Raw genomic sequence first — 15,630 nt, 5'->3', positions numbered from 1 at the left:
AAAACCCAAAAGGTACCCATAAGTCAGGCAAATTCTGCATTTGTTTTTTCTTTTTGGAAATTTGAGAACTTAATGTCAAGTTTAGGGAGCTCTGATCAAAACAGTAATTTGAAATTCAATATCAGCGCTTCTAAAAATTCAAAAATCCAAAAGTCACACGAATTTTCGATTTTTTTTTGAATTTGGGAGTTTATTATGAAGCTTAGGAGGCTCGTATATATCAAGAAAATGACTTGAAATTCGAGATCAGCGCTCTTGAAAACCTGGAAAACTAAAGACCACAAGAATTTTTCAATTTTTTTAAAATTTGGAAGCTCAATGTGGGGCTCAAAGACCTTATACCGAAAAAAATACCTTGAAATTCGAGATCAACACTCTTATAGAAACCTGGAAAACCACAAGTGCCACATGAATTTTTTCATTTTTTTGGAAGTTGGGAGCTTAATATTATGTGAAGATAAGGGGGACTACTCGAATCAAAAAAATTACTTTAAATTTGAAATAAGCACCTTCCAAAACCCCAAAAAAAATTTAGTCACACGAATTTTAATTTTTTTTCTTGAAATGAAGTGTGGGCTTATTGGTGGGTCCAGGAGTAGGTAATAATGGTTCAAAAAAGTAAGCCGAAGTTCAAAATTGACTATATGGAAAACACAACAAACAGTCAAACAATGACTAACAAGGTGTCAATTCCCCCCCCCCGCCCCAAAATTTAATCAAAATCCGGAGAGAGCGTCCTTCTTTAGGGTACCTAGACCTACCGAAGACCTCAGAACGAAATCCAGTTTACTTGTGAAGAAATTTAACATAGACTAGCTACATTTTTCCCAAATATTTTGTGGTTCTTGAATTTTTGGTGGTGTCAATGCTCATTTTGAAACTTGAGTTTTTGCAGAAAATGTTCAACTTTGAAGTTTTCAAAATTTTACCTGTTATGAATCTTTTTTCAACGTTACTGTTCGATTTCATTTCACATGATTCCAAACTTCCAAAGTCACGTATACTGAAACGAAAAATTTTAGACATTTTTTTCAGCCTACAGCAGGAGAGAGGGAGGGAGGGAGGAAGGAAAGGAGCGAGGGTTTACAGATCAAAATACGACGTTTTTCTCACATACTCAGCATGAAGATTGCATAAAAAAAGTTGCCGAAAATTTGGAGACTGAAGGCCAAAAATGGTTCGTATTATAAGACTACCCCTCCCCCTGGTAAAATTCGTACCTAATAAAGCTGAAAATTTCAACGAGGGTTTGATGTAATTAGATTACCTAAGTCTTGATTAATAAACAAATATTTACCTAATTTTTTTCAACGATCCTTTCTTCTCCCATGCTTCCTGAAGTCATAACTCCCTTCAAATTTCAAAAACATAAACAATTAAACTCGTCACACTTGAAAAAATTACCAATTTCCATATCTATGTAGGTTTTTTGAAACATCAACTATAGAAAATAAGATTTCCACCATAATGTAGAACTGATAGAAAAGTATAAGTAAGTTTTCTTTTTACGAGTATCTCCCTCGAATGGAAACAACACATAGTCTGGCAACTTTTTTGGACTTCCGACTGGAAGAAGGTCATTGCTTTTTCATTCAGTTTCACTTAATTCGTATCGATTTCGCATATTCATTCATTCATTCATTCATTCATTCATCCAATCTAAACCAATCGTAATAACATATCCTTTAATCTTTCAAGGTCACTTACCCCACACTAACCAAAATCATCTCATCCTATCGATGCATGGTACAGTAACATTTAACTATTAAACTGAGCAACGCAATTCGCAAACACACGACACCTCCTCCTCCTTCCATACACCACACACACGACAAATCAACCCTTCTCACTCTCACACTCCAGCAGCACGTGAACCTCGATCTCGCGAACAACACAGAGCACGGCTCTCTAGAGCTAGACTATGCCATCAAATTCGCACTTGTCGAGAACGTGTCTGTCAATCAAGCTCTTTTCAATTAACACCTTCGAGTTGATATTCTTACACTAGAGCGAACAACCAGATACACCTCTAGTCCTCTACCCTATCATACAAGAACGCCTCAAGAAGCAGCCAAACTATAATCACACACCAATACACACATCATCCAAGTGACGAGTAACCCACTAAGGGGAGGGGAAGGGGGGATGTACGATATTCGCATTATCGGCCATTTTTCTTTCGTATACATAGTGAATTTTCTCACGCCGGATGGTTGGGTAATTAACGTCGAAAAGTTGGCAATTTTCTTCGAACCTTGTCGAATGAAATGCACCAAAGTTGATATAAGTATAAGCCAAGCTTTGAAATTAAATTTCGAAATAATAACGCGTCGAAATTAGTTTGCGAATTATTTAGAGCTTCCAACTCCACAAGTCTGCAAGAGTATGCTGCTGTGTACTTGTTAGTTATCTGGTGCTTTTTTTCTCTCAAGCTCTCTCTATTCATATTCTTCTTCTCTTTACTTTCTAAACTGCGAGTAGATATAAGTACATATATAAGTAGGAAGTATAACTTTTGCAAGACTTATCGAATTTTATTAGATGTATCGTCTTTCATAATACACTTTATACCAGTATCGTGATATTTCACAGGTTCACCCTTCTCTTTCTCTCTTTTACACAATCCAAGCATCCTCTCACCCTTTATCTTCAAGCACAAAAAGGAATTTTGTTTTTACCAACACAGGAAAAAAAATCATTCCACTGTAAAACCCATTTCAACAATTCGCAACACACGTAACGCGTAACGTAACGTGATTTTTATATTTCGTTATTTTTTGGCAACACATTTTCTCAGTAGCTTTTTTCCGTATATAATGATTCGTTGCAAAGGATCATTAAACTTTACACAATGCTTTCTTCGCTCGCTGGTATTGTGTTCATGGCCTTTTTTTTTCAGTTTTGTTCCACATTCGAAAAAATAACATAAAAAACAAGAATGGAAAATACCCACCCATATAAAAATGATAAAACAAAATTCCAAAATTGTAATTTCTCGGTGAAATAAAAATAAACATAATTACGAGAATCCTCGTTTTCATCAGCAGCATCTTTCAAACTATATTATACAGTGTCTTTGGTCTTTTATAAAAACGATTACACCGTGAACTCGCGTTTAATTAATATTATTATTCCAGTAACCTTGGCTCGTTGAGGAAATTTCTAATTGAAAAATCGCTCCTCTACGCCACCGCAAGTACAAATCCGCCCCGAGGTTCGCGTTTACAAATTACGTTTAATTACACGTTTTAATAATAACAGCGTTTTGCCAGCGTACTACTCTTCATATAATATATACTGGGTGTACTTGTACTATTTAGCTCAACTTGCGCGCATACAAATTGCATGCAAATGTTTCTTCATACGTGTCGAATAAGTTGCATAACCTTTTAGATGAAGGAACGCTGTGGGTTAGCAGCGATCTTCGTAACCACGGTACGACAGAGTAGAATATCATTTTATGTCAAAGAAAAACCCAATGAACAAGAGAGGTATGGAGGGAATTGTACAGAGTAGAAATGAGTTTGAAAAATTACTAATTTGCTCATCTTTTAGTATGGTAGGTATTGAAGGAGCTAGGTACCTAGGTACGTGAGTTATTTTCAAGTTTTCAGAAAACCTCTTGGTGTCTTAAGCTTGTTACTATAATCGTAATTCCGTCACGTGAAACGAGTCGATTCAAGTTTTTAGTTAAAATTTAAGAAGTTATTACGATGTTTCGATGTTTACCTCTGGAGGCCAAAAAAAAGCCGAGAACAAAATTCCTCGTGTTTCGAAGTTCTAGGTTTGAAAAATGAATAGCTTAATTGCTACGAAGTACGAACGGAGTAACTTAAGTTGATTTTAATTTGAAAAATAAGCAGTTTACTCACCTTTATGAATGTACCTTTCCCAAGCTTTCCAACTTTTTTTTGTCTGGTGCACGTTTTTGCAAAGCCACAAACCTGGAAAAATTGCAACTGTATTAACGTTTTTAAACCTAAGGTCGTATGTACCTATACTTACTTACTTAAATAATAAAATATTTAAAAAATTACTTACTCGTTCTGAAGATAAAAATCACTAATGACTAATGAGCTTATTTTATTCATTAACCAAGAAAAAAGTTTTGAATCCAATTGGATCTGAATACAAATCTGTGTTAAAAAAAAAAAAATGTTCATCCAATTGAATCGCGATTGGATTAAATTGGACTTGACAGGATCTACAATTGTATCCAAGAGAATCAAATCAGATCTAATGTTTAGATAGGATCAGATGTTATTTGTATAGGATTGAATCCAAAGAAAGTGAAAGGGCTGCGTTCAGATTTGTTTGAATTGAACCACTTTATCGACTTGATTAATTTTTTGAATGAACCATTCGCGAACGAATTCATCAATTCTTCAATTTATGAATCAATTTGTTCGCGAATGATTTTCCAAAAATTATTTAATTCGTTCGCGAATGATTCACCAAAAATTATTCATTTACCTCGTGAATGATTCACCAAGTCCAAAAAAATTAGGAAAATGAATCGTTTCGTTCGCGAACGAGTCACTTATACAAATCAATTGGTTCGCGAACGAATCACAAAAATTATCCAATTCGTTCGCGAATGATTCACCAAAAATTATTGAATTCCTTCGTGAATGATTCACCAAGTCCAAAAATTAGGTAAATGAATCGTTTCGCTCGCGAACGAGTCACATATACAAATCAATTCGTTCGCGAATGAGTCACCAAAAATTATTTATTTCGTTCGCGAATGATTCACCAAAAATTACCTATTTCGTTCGTGAATAATTCACCAAAAATCAAGTAAATGAATCGATTCGTTCGCGAACGAGTCACTTATACGAATGAATTCGTTCACGAATGATTCACCAAAAATTATCTATTTTGTTCGTGAATAATTCACCAAAAATCAAGTAAATGAATCGATTCGTTCGCGAACGAGTCACTTATACGAATGAATTCGTTCACGAATGATTCACCGAAAATTATATTATTCGTTCGTGAATGATTCATCAAAAATTAAGTCAATGAATCGATTCGTTCGCAAATGATTCACCAAAAATTATTCGATTCATTCGCGAATGATTCACCAAAAATTATTCAATTCGTTTGCGAATGATTCGCCTCCTATTAATCAATTCGTTCGCGAATGATTTACCAACTATTGATCAATTCGCTTGCGAATAATTCACCTAGAAATCAATCAATTTATTTAATCACCAATGCTTCGTAAATGATTCGATTCGATTCGATTGTAAATAGATCAATTGCTATACAAATGTTTTTAAAAAAAGTGAATCAATTCGTTCGTAAAATATTTTTATTTGAAGAAAAGTCGGTCTTCTCACGCATAATGCGTGAGTGTTTTTTTGGATTAAGTCTGGTTTGGTAATTTTTTTTTTTTAGTTTAATATTGTACCTACTCAGATCCAATCTAATCCAATTCAGATTTCATCAGGTATAATTATTCTGATCCAATTGGACAAAATTATTTGGAAACCTGGATTAGTTTTTACTCAGAAATGATATCATTTCATGTTTTAAGGTTATTAATGCGAAATATTTGTGAAGAAAAAATGTTCAAAACACGAATTTATTTACTGAAAAAATAAACGATTTGCAAATTTTCAACCCTTCAGTAGAACCCTAAAAGTCGTCCTGGATTTTGATGGCAATGACCTAAGTCGACGCAAAATCTCAGATGCCTACCATATTTTGGAACAGCCCCGATTTTTTCGAAAATGTCCTCTTTGAGGACCAATGACTCCCCTCCAGTACACTTTCAAAGTCAACGCTTTTTCTTGAGTGACTTTGAACTCAAAATAAAGGTCTCCACTGAATTTGGTCAAAATCCTTCGATATTTTTGTTTCGCGATCCTCCCGCCTAGGTGTAGGTATATCTACTATTTTGACGAATCACATGCAACATTTTGAAAAAATCCAAAAAATCATGACTTGATTTTGTGACAGGAAATTCTTCAAAAAATCTCAATTTCAAAATACATTTTCGTCGAATTATTTCAATTTCTGGCAAAATTTCAACGTATTCAAAGAAGGTTGAGACTTCTTCAAAGATTCCAAAAACTGTGACGACATTTTGGGGCTCCGAATTCTTCAAAAAGTTTCAAAATATGTACAGTTTAATAGAATATTAGAATTTTTGACGAGATTCAACACATTTTGATCAGCTGCATGACACTTTTTCAAAAATCTCAAAAATCATCACTCGATTTTGTGACTCAAAATTCTTCAAAATTGCCCAAAATACATTTTCGTCGAGACATTTGAGATTATGGCGAAATTTTAACACATTTCGATAAGCACTTTTAATGGCTTTTTCAAAAGTCCAAAAAATCGTGACCCAATTTTGGGCTCAAAATTGTCACAAAAGGCTCAAAAACACCTTCATCGAAATATTTGAATTTCTCGCGAAATTTCAATCTATTCTGATAGGTCGCATGGTCAGTTTAAAATAATTCTACAACGGCTCATTTTTATTGAAATGGGGGGGGGGGGGGGTGTGACTTTAAAATTTGACTGTGGCTTATTGTGCGAGCCGTTTTTTGCGAAATTTGGCTAAAAGGACAACAATGCATTCTTCAAAGCTATGGATATTAATTTTTTTGAACCCCGACATAATATCTCCTACGTAACCATTTTTGTGCGAAAATTGCCCAAAAAATCACACTTAAGGGACCATAGCGTCCCATTCTGCAACTACCACAAGCTGAAGTAAACATGTAGTCTGAGTAAGGATGAGTCCAGTACTCACCCGTAGAAAAATTTTGTGGGCTAGAGCCATTTTGAAAATCAGGTTTTTTTGTTGAGCCCATAACTTATCTACAAAATATCCAACTGATTTTTTAGGATGCAAAAAAGTCAACCAAATTCGATTTCTAGAGCATTCTTATCCAGTTGAACTGTGTACACTAGAGTACATCCGATATCATGATTTTCAGGTCACACTGTACATTATAAATGTTCCTTGAATGGGTATTTTAACCTTATTGATGTAATTTACGAGAATGCAGAAATAAAAATAAAACAATAAGAAAGGTATTCGCAATATTTTTAAATTTTGCCTATTTCCAGTACGTACGAGTACAATTCAATTGAAAAATACTCGTATCCTGGGAATTTCTCTTTTCGATAAAATATCACCACGGTTTGATGGTATTGGTAGTGGTGAAGGGGGCGATAGTTATCAACGTGTGTAAAAGTTTATCTCCCTGATTCGTGGCAGAAGGCTGGAAAGAGACGAAGGGCTGAAAATATGCAATATAGTATTCCGGTGAGCAGAGATGTCGTTAATTTTATACCTACTATGTAATTTTAATAGCCCACTGGTGTCGAATGAGTGATCGTGAGTTGTGCCTACATTTTGGACGGTGAAATATCTTGCGCCATCATTCACAAACCCCCGGATATGCAATTCATTTTACGCCGAAGTTGCAGAGATTGCTCAGCCACGCCAGAGACAACTAAATGAAAGATGATAGTTGCACCCTCCTTTAATTCGAATTGTATGCAAATTTTTCAATATACCAGTATCGATGTCAAATGGGGTGGACTTCGAGGCTGTTTTGATGGTCGTTGTGGTGTAATCCACGCCACCCACCCCCCCCCGTCTTTCTACTTTACTATACTCCTATTCTATATGGTTGTTTGTGAGTCGATGGGTTTATGGTTGAAGAGATTGAAGAGAATTTATTGAGGGATGGAAACGATGGCCACTTCGGAGAGTATCCTGAAGTGAAAAATGGGGGGGGGGGGGTTGGTTATTTTTCGTGTACTGGGTAATGGGTATCCATTTCGATCAATTTCATCATCCTGGATTTAAATTTTAACCAGAACTCCAAGAAACTATTTTTGAGCCATTAATTGTGGAGCAGCTCCAACGAGTAAATTTTCCACAAATTTTTAATTGCTCTAAAAGGGCCAAAAATCATCTGGTTTTGATCTTCTCAGAGTGATTTGAAATTTCTGTAAAAAATTGAAAACTCACAGGGAGCTCTAAAATGATTCAAAAGTGTATATATGTATGTTCATTGTTCTTGGAATAAACAGAATGGTTAAGAAAAGAAAAAAAATTCAATGAATTTGAATAATGTTTCCAATGTATAAGTTTTCTTTAATATGTATTTTTTTTACGTTTTCAAATTTTTTATTCGTTGCATTATTCTACAACACTGCCATTCTCTGAACAAATTTTAATATCATTAAGAAAATTTTACCAAATTAACTTCGTACGAAAATTTTTTGAAGCAGGCTTTTCTTGAAATTATCTCGTTTAAAATGTTCCTAATAAATTTCAATTTTGGCAACGATTCTCAAACCTTTGCCCAATTTCTCTTATTAGGTAATGAAATTTAATTTTCTTCACTTAGTTTTTCATTCTATCCTGTCTCATTTCACTCGAGCAATATCACATGATTATTAATTTTTTTATGCCCATTTCATCGTTCATTTTTTCAATTTATATATTTTTTTGCACTCGCTCGTAGTGAAATTATTACTCGTCGAAGTGATTCCAAATTTCACAGATTCAATAACGCATGAAGAGCACTCCTTTCTCCACTCCTCTATGTAACCTTCCTGCATAGCTTACTGAATTCCATGACGACAGCGACAGAGGTAACATAACAACACTGCCTGGAATCGTGTCACATCGCGTCGCTGCTGAAGATTGATTTACGGCGAACAGAATAGGCAATTTTATTAAGGGTACACTTTACAGCTGTGATCAGTACCGTTTTTTACGCCAAGTTACAAAGTAAATATCTCGGCGAATATTTGATGGATTTTGCTATTTTTTTTTTTATTTGAAAGATGATCCATTTCTTAACACATGACTTTCGAGATTTTTCGTATTAATCGATCAGGAAATTCATGAAAATGGCATTTCTGAAGGAATCCGTTTTCAAGCATAACTTACAATCGGATCACAATATTGAAAAAATCAAAAAAGTCATGTGTTCAGTTTTTTACCCTAAAAACGTTGGTGAAAAAAAAATTTAAGAAAATTCAATACTCAACGAGAGATTTACTTTGTAAGTTTTGATACTTGATGGGCGGGCGCGGAAGAAGGAGGTATGAGTGACGACGTTGTTTGCGGGCACGCAGTTCAGGCAAAAATATGTAGAGCGCATGGTTATAGGAATTCCAGTTGAGTTTGTGCAACATCGTTCCTTACTCAATTATTTGTATTTATACCGTATTTTCGCATTTTTACCTGATTTTTACCCGTCGTTGGCATCGTTTCTGTAAGAGGTCTAATGTCTTTGATTATTCCTTGACATGACTTTACATAAGTAAGGTTCCTAATGAAAAATTGTTTGAACAAAAGATGTTATGCGTTGAAAGCTCTAGAATATTTTTAGTTATTAGAAAAACTTTGATTTTAAGTCCTCAATTCCCTCAAATTTCAAAATTATTAGGAGTGCAAAAAACTTTGAATTCATTTTTATTCTCTCATCAAAACAATGCGAAAATCAAACCAAATTTTGATCATTTTACTGGCATTAATATAGACCAAGATATCAAAACTTGATGTTTAAGTAGGTACCTACTTGAAAAAAATTATTGAGCCAAAATTTCAATTTTCGAAAAAGTCGTATTTTCTAGAATAAAAACCGCAAAACTAAGTAATTTTCCAATTTTGCGTTTGCGCCAGAGGGCGATTTAGCGGGGGGTAGGAGGGATGTCACAGCCCCCAATATTTATAAAAATTCGTATTTGTCGGCAAAATCGTCGCCTGTCGGCAAAATTGTACTTAAATTTATTTCCGTACCAACAATAAAATTATCATTTTTAGAAATTATCAACGAGAATGAAATCAACACATCGTCAATTCGTCGGCATAGGCAAAATTATCAGTTTGCCGACAAAATCACTGATCTATCCACAAAATTATTACATTTTTTCAAAAATTTTCGCCCTCGCTAAATTGTTTTTTTCTTCTCAAATTATCCATATGATGCTTGGAAAATACTTCCCTATACCTATTAGTTCAAACTTTTGAAAATGTCAAGGGTGAAAAAATTCACTTTTCAAACCAAAATTACTGCTGTTATGCGTTTTGAAATTGCAAATTTCAAACGGCATTTGCCCTCACTCCGCTCGGGTCAATTGAGATTTTTTCTTCTATTTTGAAATTTCAAGAAACCATTGATTAATTTTAAGAAATGTTGAGATCAGAAAAAGTGAATCCTTTCATTAAAATTGACGTTGTTCTACTTTTTGAATTACAAATTTTCCAAAGCTTTTGCCCTCGTTTCGCTTGGGGCATTCGAGATCATCCCCTTGGGCAATTATAGAATTCAAAAATTGAATATAGGAAAATTCCAGGAATTCTCGTAATACCCAAACCATTTAAAAACTGAATTTTTCATTTTTTCTGAACAGAACCACCAACTTTTCAAAATATTTGATGCCACTGTGCTCTGATGAAAAATGTATAATAAAACATTAAGAATGGACGGTCGTCTTTTTGTTTTCTGAACAAATTATCTCGAAAAATTTTTGCTCTCATGAATCATCATGAAAGCTTTTCGGAAAATTACTTGAAATTTTGATGTTTCATGCCTAAAAATCTGGGTTTGCTCTCCCTCCTCCCCCCTCCACCATTCCAAATAAAAATGTATAAAATTTTGATTTTTGTCGGAAAAATCACAATTTTTTGTCGGCAAAATGACATGACACCCCCCCCCCCTCCCAACTAACATGCATTCGGTCCGCCTCTGGTTTGCGCCAATAATTTCCAAAAAGTCCGGCCTTCTGCTACAATTATGTCTATGTCTTACTTCTTATTGACAAAATCTTTTTGTTTTTTCGCAAAAAATTCCTTCATAAAAAAAACAGGAGCTGTCCAAAAATGAGATTTTTCACGATTTTGGAAAAACTTGGAGCATCTTGACAACTTTGGCATCAAAATTCAACTTTTTACCAATTTTGGACAAAATGGGTATTTTTTACAATTTTTCCAAAAAAAAAAATTAAACTTATCGACGATTTTGACAAAAAATGATGAAACTTTGTTTTCTATCAACTTTGCCAAAAAAGCAGGACCTCTTTAACAATTTTGTCAAAAAATGTGACTTTCTCACGATTTAAAAAAACTTGGAGCATTTTGATAATGTTTACAAAAATAAAACTTTAACAATTTTGGTAAGAAACCTGAGTTTTTTTTTTTTTTTTTTTAGCAATTTTCAAGTTTCATTTGACAATTATTGAGATTAGGTACCTATTTTTTGAATGTTTAGGCTAAGGGGATGTAATTTTGACATGGATTAAGCATGTTTTTTGCGCCGGTGGGATTTCCAAAATTTTCAAAAATTGTGAAACGTTGATCAAGCATTATTATGCTGACTTTTGAAACCTTGAAAAAAAATTATTGTATTTTTCATATTAGGTATGTCTATGTTACCATTTTGAAAACTTTGAAAAAATCATAATGAATTCTTGACATTACCTATGTCAGTTTTTTTTTCTCTGATCGAAGTTAAAGGGTAGAAAATTATGACTCCTCAAATCAAAAATAATGGTGTTTTACCACTCAGGAATTGTGAATCTTCGAAAGCTTTTGCCCTCGCTTCACTCGGGCGTTTATTCATATTTTTTAAACCGTGATGAATATTGAATACATGAATACCCATGAAATTTTCTGAACCAGCTTTTTTTCAAAATAAAAATAATCAAAAATTTCTCGTTTGCGAGAAAATTTTCGAAATTTGCGCGAATCGCAGTATTTTGTCATGAACTAATACCACGAGGGCGAATTTCGCCAATTCCAGCTATTCTGGAGGCTCCAGCGCGATTTTTCAATTTCTCCAGAATTTTAATTTGCTCCAGAAGGCGTGAATATGAAGTTGGGCTGCTAAAAATCGAGTTGTGTGTTATGCTCGAACTGTTTAATGAATTTATTCACATTTGAGCCGATTCTGGAGGGGACACCTTAAAAGTGGTTTTTTGACCAGCTTTTTTTCAAAATAAAAATATCCAAATAACGAAAAAATTCCTCGTTTATGAGAAAATTTTTGAAATTTGCGCGAATTGCTGTATTTCGTCATTAATTAACCACTTGAGAGCGAATTTCACCATTTCCAGCCTCTCTTGGGCCTCCCTTTAATTTTTGGATATTTTTATTATGAAAAAAGCTGGTCAAAAACCCACTCTTGAGATGTCCCCTCCAGAATCGGCTCAAATGTGAATAAATTCGTTAAAAACAGTTCGAGTATAACACACAACTCGATTTTTAGCTGCCCAACTTCATATTTGCGCCTTCTGGAGCAAATTCAAAATTCTGGAGAAATTGAAAAATTGCTGGAAATGGCGAAATTTGGATTTGGGGGGTTAATATCAGTTTTAGGACTTATTTTGAACATTTTTACAGATCAAGTACGTACTTTTTTTTAAAAAAGCATAAATTCACCAAAATAGTCAATTTTGGATTTTCAAAAATTCGCCAAAAATCGAAAAATGAACTTGGGTAGCTGAAAATTTGGATTTGAGGGTTTCAGAACATGCTCTTCCCAAAAATCACGGTCCCGTTCAAATTGGAGGCGGACACCTCAAGGTTAGGTATATTCTGAATCTCCACAGTTACGATTTTTGGGTAATATCAGAGCTTTTTGGGAGTTTATGACCAATTTACACAATTTTCAATTTTTCGAATTCAACCAAACCTTACTTTGTACTGGAGATAGAGCTAAGCAAAAGAAACGTTTTGAAAAACTGAAATTCTTTGATTAAACCAAAAAGTACTTTCTTTCCTTGTTTAATTGATATGACATTTTTGGAAAATTGCAGCAGTTATCTGTAACAATTTTACTGTAAAAATAAAGTATTCCTATGAAAAAAGTTCAAATTTTTTATTTTTGATCATTTTTCAACTAGGGAGGGGACCTCTGGCACCACTCACTGTTTTTCATAAAACTCAACTACCTACCTACCTACCTACCTACTTATATTACCTTGGTGGTGTGAGCCAAAAAAAATCAAAAAATTTGTCACAAGCATAAATAATAACCACCCTGAGACAAATATTACCTCCAAGAGCAAGATAATAAAATTAGCCCTGTATGTACATATGAAAATAATTATTTCTTCGGGTGCTTTCGACTCTGAAAGACAAGGTAGACTCTCAATCAGCTGAGTTTCCAGACATAGGAAATACCCTATGATGCAGTCATGTGGGTGAATGTGTTATACCGACCTACAGTATACATTATCTGCAGGCTCGTAATTGAAGACAGTGTAGAGGGTTGAAGCGGTAGAACGTACGGAAACCAGTTCTTGTGCAGTGAGCAAAAATGTAACATAGGAGTAAGCGAATGTCCGTGTATAGTGTGTATAGATGTTACTACGAGATCATTTTCTAAAATACATACAAAAAAAACCTCACCATTGTATCCCTGGTTAGGTATAGACATCGACGGGGTATAATAGAATAGTTACTAGGAGAACAATACATTTTTTTTGGGTGGATGAAAAAACACTATGCACCACCAGTTCGTGATTTCAAGTCGTTCACATAATGATTCCCTTGCACATAGTGACGTAGATGTTTTCACAGCATTGAAGGTTGCATAGGTGGAACCTTAAAATCGGCCTGTAAAGTGTACCCTTAACATATCGTATTCTGTCATGTCGCAGCAGCCAGCGCTCGCTTGTGGAAACGTTTTAGGTACTCTCTGTTGAAACGTTGTTGGTTGTTGTCAAATGAACCCTTTTGTGCATTTTCTACAATTATCTGCGAAATGAATCAACAACTACAAAACATTGAAAAAAGTTTTCCATCACCGTAGTTGTGTTTTTTTCAGGGAGAAAAAAAAAACACGACAGAATTCTGAAAGTGCAGAAAGAAGAGTTAGAAGGGCAGAATTTTAAAAAGAATTAGTTTTTTAATTCGTCGACGTCGACGTCTTCTTGAAGAAAAACTCAGTGTGGCGAACGAACTTTTACGTAAACTGAATTGTGTCTTGTGTAGTAGGGTTTCATTCGTTGAATAAACTACCATCCCCATTTTGCCACCGAGCAGGAGTAAGAAAATGGAATAATGTTGGCAAATGAAGCACTCGTGTAACTGTTCAAACGTAATAAGAATAAAGAAGAAAATTTTATGACTGTTTTCCTTTTTACATTTGTTCCATTCGTACGTACTTTTTGCTTTTTGCTAATTTATTACCGAGAAATAAATACTGCGAGAAGCGTCGTTGTCGTCGCGTTGAGCAGATGAATTGCGGAGTTGGTAAATTAGCTAGACTACGTGTTGTAGAATACAATTAAACGCTGATTAATCTGTTTTCGTCTGAGGATTTGAAAATTTTAGCTGCGAGAGTTTTTTTTAAAAAGTGAATTCTATTTAAAGTTGTGGCAATTGAAGTGAGTTTGAATTTAAAAATCAAAGCTGGGAATTATTTTTTCCTACGTACTTTTCAACGAAAGTTTATCGGGATTTCTGTAAAGTAGTAATTCATGAAAAGTTGCCAGTGGAAGTAATTCATCAAAAAATTACCAGTGATTTACCAAAACTGCACCAGTACCAGTAATTTACTGAAAAATACCAGTAGTTTACGTTTACCAAAAAAAATACCAGTAATTTACTGAAAAAATTACCAGTTATTTACCGTAAAAATTACCAGTAATTTACCGTAAAAATTTATCAGTAATTTACCGTAAAAAATTACCAGTAATTTACCGTAAAAAATTACCAGTAATTTACCGTAAAAAATTACCAGTAATTTACCGTAAAAAATTACCAGTAATTTACCGTAAAAAATTACCAGTAATTTACCGTAAAAAATTACCAGTAATTTACCGTAAAAAATTACCAGTAATTTACCGTAAAAAATTACCAGTAATTTACCGTAAAAAATTACCAGTAATTTACCGTAAAAAATTACCAGTAATTTACCGTAAGAAATTACCTGTAATTTACCATAAAAAATACCAGTAATTTACCATAAAAAATTACCAGTACCTAATTACCGGAAAAATTACCAGTAATTACTGAAAAAATTACCAGTAATTTACCAAAAAATTACCGGTATTTTTTTTGTTTTTTCTAATTTAAATTTATTTTGTATTAATATTACACAGCAACATAGGTAACACAAATTAACGACACCCCTACGCCAAGGGTGAGCAGGGGCCGGTAAACAATAGATAATCAAAGGTAACAAAAACAAAAAACAAAAAAAAAAACAGATGTTTCAACAAAACCATGGAAAAGAGTTGACAAACTACAAAGTAATGGTAAAGAGAGAGAGAGAGAAAAAAAACCAACAAAAACATAGTACACAATATAATATCAGAGGGGAGGTGGCCGAGAGTAAATGCTCTCAAAAAAACAAAAATAAACTAAAATTAGATAAGCCAACACAACAAAAACTAGACTACCTATTGCAAGAGGTATTTCTTTATGGCCCCGTCTCTCAATCTTCCACTAGCTATCCCCCTAATTGTTGCCAGTAGCAAATTGTATGTATATTTGTGGCCCCCTGAAGCCAAACTGTGCCTGAGAGTGCACCTTAATCCAACTAGGTACCCTGAGCCACATTTCACCAGCTCCACGCAGGCCTGAACGCATCTCTCTCCTGCCAACTGTCCCACCCATTTTTCCAATTAGCCTAC

At 34.2% G+C, this 15,630-nt stretch overlaps 1 protein-coding gene across 1 annotated transcript in view; it reads left to right on the top strand.

Moving 5' to 3' along the window:
• The window catches only part of LOC135846459 (hemicentin-2-like), a 360,089-nt gene that overhangs the window by 7,259 nt on the left and 337,200 nt on the right, over positions 1-15,630 (top strand). The window lies entirely within an intron of this gene.

The sequence above is a fragment of the Planococcus citri genome, chromosome 5, assembly GCF_950023065.1.
Source record: "Planococcus citri chromosome 5, ihPlaCitr1.1, whole genome shotgun sequence".
Taxonomy (NCBI): Eukaryota; Metazoa; Arthropoda; class Insecta; order Hemiptera; family Pseudococcidae; genus Planococcus; species Planococcus citri.
The sequence above is the reverse complement of the archived record's forward strand: the minus strand, read 5'-3'. Positions and strand labels throughout refer to the sequence as shown.